Consider the following 7,003-nt stretch of genomic DNA (forward strand, 5'->3'; position numbering starts at 1 on the left):
TCCAACTCCTAACGTTCTGTGATTCTGTGAGGAGTATGGAAAGTTGCACCACTCAAAGTTAGTGCAGGGAGAGGAGCAGAAGAAGAACTGGCTGAGGAAAGGGATTTATAAATGTGGTGCTCTTATTATAACCAGTGTTTATGTGATTGTGGTCTTGGTTAACCAGAGAGACAGTGTTAGTGAAGGAAACATTGGTGCCGACTTGTCTGAGTTTGCTATAAGAAATAAAGCAATTTTTGCTGGCTGTTTCTTGTAGAATTGTTTGCAAACATGGTAGGATTTTAACATGCTAATTATTTTTAAAGAGTGTATGTCTACAGGGAGAATTTTCTCACCAGTGTAGTCAGTCAGTAACTTAAGTAAAACCACCTGAAGCTCTACATACCCAAGAGCACCATTCTTTGCCAAGTGAATGTGTTTAATCTCTATAGTTGGAGTCAGACTTGTAATCCACAGATGCTTTTGAAATGGCAAAATTATACTCTTAAAAAAAAACAAAAACCAAAAACTGGCAAAACCTTCAGTTAACTTTGACAAAGACGAAATCACAGACAGCTATGGAAAGGCTGTTTCAATCAATTAAAAGCTAAAAAAGAAAGAAAGGAAAAGGGTACTTCTTCAGGCTGTGGGCTGTTTCCTAGCAATAAGAATGCCAGAAAACCTTGGTTTGTTTTTTGAATTATGCCTGTTAACTGAGACACAGAAATTTCACTGTCTTTCAGGTAGAGATGTGACATTTTGAAAAATGTGTTAAAATTTGGTGGGGTTGGTTTGTTTGGTTTTTTTTCCTGTTGGATGAGGAAAAAAAACTTTGATCTATTCTATGGATTGTGTTTTGAGAGTTCCTCAAATCAGTGAAAAGAGCCATGTAAAGAGATGCTGACCCTCAGATCTGAAGCTTTCTAATTATATACATACAGAATCATGACACAATGCCTAATAATGTGCTTGTTGCCTCATAAACACGTTTGGAACTATTGCTTTCCTAGAAGTCAAGATGCAAATCGTGTCTGAACTTGTAAGAAGCTGCATTGTTTTGGGCCGCACCAATTTCAAAGCTGCTCTTTAATGCATGATGTTTTCTTACCTGCCCAGATGCAGTTTCTTTGATGTCCTGCTGTTCCCCTGTTGGTCATGTTGAGGATCTGTGAAGGTGTTGATGCACCTCCTCAATGAGGAGTTTTCCATGTAATTCAGAGTTGCAGGAGCAACTCTAAATACAGTGGTCATATATTACTCTAAAGTTAGTATTAGGCATATTTCTTGGTTGCTCTGCAGAATTGCAGCTCCGTTCTGGTGTTGAGTGGAAAAGACTTGCTTTATTGACCAGCAGCTGAGTGTGAGAGCTGCTAACAGCACGGTGACTGTTGGCGATGCTGTAATTAAGTAACCGCCTCTGTGCCTGATGCACATCGCAACAATATAAATAGAGCTCCAGATGGCACCTTACAGATGTCAGGGATTGACAGCCTTTCTTTAAGATTACAGTGTGTCTTGAACATGAAGTTTATAGACTTTGATATAAGGTAGTAATGGAAAATAGGATCTCCACCTGGAGCAATGTGTATCTCGGGGATTAGGTGTGGTTTTCTGGTTAAATTTATTTTGGAGGAGCAGGGAATTAACTTATTTTGTGCAACTGGGTCAGGAGAAACCCTGCTATTTATTTGTCACTTAGCTTAGGATTTTTTTTTAAGTTTTACTTTAAGTGCCTTTTAAAGCAGGTTTCCTTTCAACACTTGTCCAGATAAGGTTATGCACTTGCATTGTGTTTTAGAAACTAAGTAATTTCTGTTGCTAACAGCATTAGAAAAGAATATGTGCCCTCATAATGAGGTTATTCTGCCTGTTCTTGTGGTGATAGTAGTCTTCTGCTAAAATCAACATATTTGTGATTAGATGCATTAGTTGCAGTATTGAAGAAAGCTCCTTGAAGTCTGCTTTTAGAAATGATCTTACAACCAACATGAAGGAAGGTGTTTGTTTCCTTACATTCAGCTTCAATCTCTATGTTCCTTTTCCTTTCATAATAAGAAATAAATATGGGCTGTAAAATCCTTTGTTTATGAGGTGTAGTGTGCAAGTTAGAGCAAGAGAGCATTTTTTGAGAAGGGCACGTGAAAAAGCAAGGGAAATGGAGGTAGAAGACAGGTTTGTAGAAGAAAGCAAATTGTATTGGAAATAACATTTTGTGCTAGTCTCATACCTTTGTCTATTGTAGAGCTGCCTAAGTTAAAGTGAAACAGGAAATCCTGCTCTAAAAGGGAAGGAGAGAAAGGTGAAATCACAAGAATTGTAGCATCTCAAAGGCAAACCTTAAGATTTGCAGTATGGAAATGAAGCACAGATTGATAAAATGTCAATGCACTCCAAAGTTGGCTCTCCATCTCTAGAGGCAATAAAGGTATATTACCCTTGAGGGGAGATGTTCACCACATAAGATAATTGGTGAATGAGAAATAGCACTCGAGTCTTTTAAATGTGTGACGGACTTGTCAGGCTTTGCCTCAGATGAATTGACCTTTTGACAGGCAGGAATTCAGCAGTGACCTCTCCTGTGAGAAGCCTGACCCTTGTAATCAGGGGTGATATTTATGGCTTATATTGGAAGCACTGTCCGTTACCTGCAGTACAGCCTTTGCCAGTCTGCAGTAGGAGAGCTTTGCTTTATTAGCAGTGTACAGGTGATGTTCATAGAGTTATGTGAATGCCTAATGATTAGCAATATGAAATTGCAGGCTTTTAAGTGAACAGTGGGAGTCTTGCCTTGCTTAGGTAGTTAAGCTAGCCCGCTTTGCGTTGAATCCTTTCTTACCTGGAGGTATACGTGGTTGGGGGAAGAGATTGGGTCTCTTGGTCTTCTATGACCTGGGAGAGGAAGCATTGATAAGTACAACACTTAGTGTACAGATGTGAAGCAGTACTTCCTCAGGCACAAAAAGCAAGGTACCTGTTGTAGAAGGTGGAATTTTAAACACTGGACTTTAAGGGAGGCCATGACTTGGGCATAGCTCAGTTAAAATTCTGGGGGATGGGGTGTTAAAGAAAGAAGTATTAATTACTTGATTTGCTTAAGTTTGGTTCATAATCCAGTTTATAAAGGAGGCATGAGAAATAAGATGTCAAAAACATGTGCACAAACTTAAGTACCACAGTATTGTAGAGGAAACGTAACTTTAAAGTGAAGCTGGTAATGCCCCTTGAAACCAAAACAGCATAAATAAATGTGCATTTCTGTCCTTGTCCTATCTTGAATGCCATACTTCAGTGTTTGAGTTTATGAAGTTGGAAAGAATTGTACCATGGAACAACAGAACAGTCAGAATCGGGTAATGGAGCATGGATTCTGCACATAATGGCAGAAATGGATGGTGAATGTAAATGTAAATATGATTATATGTGGAGTGCTGTGAAGCCCACAATGCCTTGTACTGTAATTACAAAAAGGAATGGTCTGTAAAGAAGACATTCATTTCCTTTTACAGATGTAACAATGAGCATGTTCTGAACTAAATAAGATACATTTCAAAAGTCGTGAAACCATATGCATTGAAAATATTGATCAATTTCAAAAGTACTTGGTTGTTGAAAAGTCTATTTGGATAGGAAAAGCTTGCAATACTTTCATGAAGTGAAGTAGCTGTAGTAATTGCATTGCAATGTAAACAAAATGTAGGGCAGGGAAATAAATGTAACTAGTGTAAGGTATTCATGGCTTGTTTTGGTGTTTTGTTAGCTATTGTAACAAAATGTATGTCTTCAGAATTAATTCTGCAGGCTTTTTCTACTTTGTGTTATTCTTTCTTTAGTTTTTGTAATCTCATTCTTTTTCTTACCTTTCTTACCATCTTTTGTCTGCTCTGGTAGCTGCTACAGGAATTTCCTTTTTGAATTTTCAGCTATTTTTTTAATGGTGTTACTGATAATTCATGCTATTGATCATACAAGCTTCCATCCCATAGTTTGAAGGACCTAGTTTATATGATAGCGTGGATCTAATACTGCAAGTCACACAGTACAAACAAATAATCTGTGTGGATTAGTCATTTTGTTGCAGTTTATCTGTTTGCATAGTTAGCAGCTCTGTCTTCAGCAGCTGTGAAATTTTGTAATTATTCAACCTCTATTAAATCAAAATAATTTCAGCAATGTAACACTAAAAAGTTTGAAACTTTTAACACTGTGTGTAGTGCTAAAAAAGTCTGAAATTCTCTTAATGGCCAGTTGAGATAATACAAACAAAATCATAGAATGTATTGGATTGGAAGGGACCTTTAAAGATCAACTAGTCCAAGAGGAAAGACTAAAATGTATGTGTTTATGAATATATTGTATTGAAGCTTGATGGTGCCTGACTTCACCTACAAGCTTATGTTAAAAACTTGTGTTGCTGCTGAATCATAGTATTGAACACTGGGAGCAAACTTAAAGGCTGATTTGTGATATATAGCTGACTTTGCTTGTACTAGTCTGCTGAAACCTGGCTTTTGAAAGAAATTGTGACAGCTTTTCATGCATCTTCTCCTTTAACTAATCTTGGACTTTGGTGGCCAGACTCAGCCAGATGTTGTGCAGAGAGGCAAGACAAGGAGAGCTCTCAAAATTTGGCTTCTTCCAGTGCTGTGGTAACAGGTGGCTGGAGAGGCACTCAGTGCTTCCTGGTGAAGGGAGAGCTGCAGCCTGCCTGGATTGGGCACCAGTGAATCTGCAGGAGAGCTCGGTGTTAAAAGTGTGTATTCTCTGAAACCTTTCTTCACACGATTCCTCTGTTCCTGGAAGTACCCACTGAAATTTGTGGCAAACTCGGAAGTGGGTGACTTCTGGTTTTGGTTTTGTTTTTGTTTTTTCCCTTAAATAGGAACTTAATATTTGGACCATATAAATCTGTCCTGCCTGCATCAGTGTAGTTCTGTTTCCCTGGAATTGTTTGTTGAAATGTTAGGTGAAAGAAACAACATTTGCTTTTTGACATATTAATGGTTACAGGTGAATTAGAAGAACAGAGATTATAGCATTGTGATCCTACTTTGTGGCAGAAGTGTTTCAGTAGTTTCTTGTTATTCATGTTAACATGCATTACTTTGATCTAAAGCAAGTATTCATAAATTTATTTTGCCCAAATACAACTACTGACTGCTGATAGCTAAACTGGAACAGGACACTTCAGTTACTGTTTTTCCAATGGTAGTACTTAAACACATTGCTCTTTTTCCTTTTATTACAGCTTTACTTCTGACAAAGTCCCATGTATGCATATTGCGTAGGAGGAAAGAGGGAGTGGACAGGAGGGAGAAAGATAATAGCTCAAATAGCAGCCTAACAAAGTGCCATCTGTTCATGTACATAAAATACATGTAATAGTTGTATAAGTTTTTCCTTTATCATAGGGTTTTCAAATTTGGGATGAAGTGGTTTTGATTTACTGTTAGTAGCATGAGTTGTATAAAATGATTTACATGTTCTAGTGGTTTTCAGGCTTCACCAAACCTATTTTTAGTAATGGATTATCACCCTTTATAGTGCCTGATCATCTTCTCAGAAAGCTTGCGAGGGCATTAACATGATAGAAATAATGTTTGCAGTTCAGAGTTTGATAGTGCGCTGGCCTGAGCCCAACTGCTTGCCAAGGGCTCCTTCTCCTTTGGCACTGCTGCTTAACTGACAACAGTTAAAATGAACTAGGGCGGCCTAAAAAGACCACCTTTTCTGATCCAGCTCATTTTGATTCTTGTCGTTTCCATTAGAGTTTAAACAGCAGTTTAGGAAAGGAAGCCTTTGTGAAGGATGCCAGTGACAAGCAGCTGGGGATGGTAACATCTTCAGTTTATTAAAAAAACAAAACAACAAAATCGAACAAAACCCAAAATTAAAATCTAACAAATGTTTGGAAAGTAGGTGAAGAGCTTAACAAACAAGGTTACCTTGTCTGAGATAAGGAAGGTGATGGTGATTCCTGAAGGAGTCTGTTGGATACAGCTGCAGGATAAGACTGTTCATTCAACAGCAGTAGTGTGTGTGCCTTTTTACACTGGATTTTTGTAGGTAAATTGCATTTTGTTACGACTTTATTGCTGTCAGCATCATTGTATCAGTATTCTGCACCAGTTAAGAAAAAAACTTTCAGTTATTGGAAATAAAAACAGTTCTTTTTAGTGAACTAGATTTACCTCCATGTAAATACTGGAGAATATCACTAACGGTTATTTTAAACCAAACTTATGGACAAAAATATTCAGGTATGTAGTGGTTTTGAGCAGGCTTGTAACTGGATAGCATTGTTAATTTAAAAAAAAAAAAAAAGACTACCACATAATTATTCTTTGTGGCATTGGCATACACTGATTTCTGGGTTAGAGGCAAAGATGACCATAAAATCCTGATATTTTAATAACACCTGTAACTGCATTCTGTATCTTTTCTTTGTAGATCTTCTCTGGCTTTGAACAGCCATGCTACTTTGTTGCCAAAAATCAAGTAAAGCGAATGTGCGTATTTATTCTCCTCTTGCATTTGAAGAATGGTAGTTTCGTATAGTGCCTGAAGGTAATTCTTTCTTTGGTTGAAGCTAAAAAGTTTGAGGCTGCTGGTGTGTGCATGGCAGATGCTGTCACAAATACTTTTGATCTTGATAATGGTTTTTTTCTTTTTATGTTTTAAAATAGTTAGCTTTAGTGTTAAGGTATGGATGGGAAAATGTTTGATTTAAATTTCACTTTAAGTATGTGGGGTTTCTGGACAGATTAACTTTTAAATATCTTCAATTTGGAAAGTAATGTTTGTGTGAAAACTAGATACTGTACTTGACTTTCACTTTTCTCAAGATGAAAAGAGCATTTTTTGGTGGGTGTTCCATGGTTCTTGCTTCAAGCATTTTATCATTTAATACATTTGTTCCTAATTCTCCCTGGACCACGGTCACACATATACCCTTTGTGGAAATAAGTCTCTCTGTACACAAGGCTGATTAATTCTGAAACCTAGGCCAAATGATTTAGTAATAAAT

The 7,003-nt window shown here is 37.4% G+C and overlaps 1 protein-coding gene across 1 annotated transcript in view; it reads left to right on the plus strand.

Annotated features, from left to right (window-relative positions):
* Nucleotides 1-6,425: 6,425 nt before the first annotated feature.
* The window catches only part of RB1CC1 (RB1-inducible coiled-coil 1), a 58,675-nt gene continuing 58,097 nt past the window's right edge, over nucleotides 6,426-7,003 (plus strand). Inside the window, exon 1 of the mRNA XM_010183675.1 lies at nucleotides 6,426-6,543. The gene's annotated coding sequence lies outside the window, so the exon portion shown is untranslated. The remainder of the gene's footprint in view (nucleotides 6,544-7,003) is intronic.

Source organism: Mesitornis unicolor, unplaced genomic scaffold (genome assembly GCF_000695765.1).
Source record: "Mesitornis unicolor isolate BGI_N332 unplaced genomic scaffold, ASM69576v1 scaffold12954, whole genome shotgun sequence".
NCBI classification, from domain to species: Eukaryota; Metazoa; Chordata; class Aves; order Mesitornithiformes; family Mesitornithidae; genus Mesitornis; species Mesitornis unicolor.